Raw genomic sequence first — 1,604 nt, forward strand, 5'->3', positions numbered from 1 at the left:
ATATGTGCAGACCTGCTAGTGCCTGAACCCCCTTCGTGTGTATACGCAAGCAAAAGATCAAATACGCACGTTAAAGATCCTGTAATCCATGTCAGCGTTCGGTGGGTTACGGAAACAAGCACATACCCAGCATGCACACCTCCGAAAGCGGAGTATGGCTGCCTACATGGCGGCGTAAAAACGGTCATACACGTAAAAGCCCACTCGTGTATGTACGAGTGAACGTGGGAGTTGCAGCCCACGAACGCAAAAGAAAAGAAAAAGAAAAAAACAGTCCCTTAGTCTTGATGACCGACCATTGCGGCACCACAGATAACCTGTCAACCCCCTTCCTCCATCCTTTTCCCTGATCTTCTGCTTCCCTAAGGGCCTCGCTCAGCCTCAGACCTGTCCGTTCTGGGATCTTGTCTTCCAGATAGATAGATAGACAGATAAACAGACAGACAGACAGATAGATAGACACGACTGGCACTGATTCAAAAAGGACTGGAGTCCAAAGGTGGGTTGGTGGCGGAGTGGGAAAGCGTCCGTCTTGGAAGCAGGGGAATCTTAAATTAAGCACACGGGTTCTTGGTTTTTTCTTCTCGTCATTCGGATGGGACGATAAACCTAGGTCCCGTGTGCAGCCCCTCCCCCCTCCCCTCCCTTTCCCCGCACACACACACACACGCACACGCACACACACACGCACATACACACACACACATACATACATACACACACACACACACACACACACACACACACACACATACACACACACACACACACACACACACACACACACACACACACACACACACACACACACACACACACACACACACACACACACACACACATTTTGGCGCACTGATAAAGAACCCATGGCGACAAAAGTGTTGTCCTCTGGCAAAATTCTGTAGAAGAAATCCATTCTAACAGGAACACAATTTCACAATATGGCCTGACGAGCGCGTTAGGTTTATGCCGCCTATTATTAATTATTATTTTATTATTATTACTACTACCTTTTTATATTATAATTATTATTTATTTATTTATGTAAGCTTATCTATTGTTTATTCACTTTTTTTTTTCTTTTTTTCTTTTTTTCTCCTCAAGGCCTGACGAAACGCATTGGGTTACGCTGCTGGTCAGGCATCTGCTTGGCAGATGTGGTGTAGCGTATATGGATTTGTCCGAACGCAGTGACGCCTCCTTGAGCTACTGAAACTGAAACTGAAACTGAAACTTATGCCGCCTAGCAGATGTGGTGCCACAATTCAGTTAAGTTACTCAAGTCACTGCGTTCGGACAAATCCATAATATTTTTTTTTCTTTTTATACGCTATACAACATCTGCTAAGCATATGCATGACCAGCAGCGTAATAACCATATGCGCTAAGTCAGGCCATGGGCGAAAAAAAAAAGATGTCATCAAATTAATGAATAAACGTTTTTTTTTTTAAATGTAGAGTAGCGCATATGGTTGTGTGTGTATGCAGTGACAACTCCTTGAGAAAGTGAAACTGGTAGTCCTCAAGGAATCGTTCAGGCCTCAAACGGGTCCTTTGCAGTCGGCTGGGTCATAATTATGCTCCAGGGTTTGATTATTGATTCA

The sequence above is a fragment of the Babylonia areolata genome, chromosome 9 (assembly GCF_041734735.1).
Source record: "Babylonia areolata isolate BAREFJ2019XMU chromosome 9, ASM4173473v1, whole genome shotgun sequence".
In the NCBI taxonomy this organism is placed as follows: Eukaryota; Metazoa; Mollusca; class Gastropoda; order Neogastropoda; family Buccinidae; genus Babylonia; species Babylonia areolata.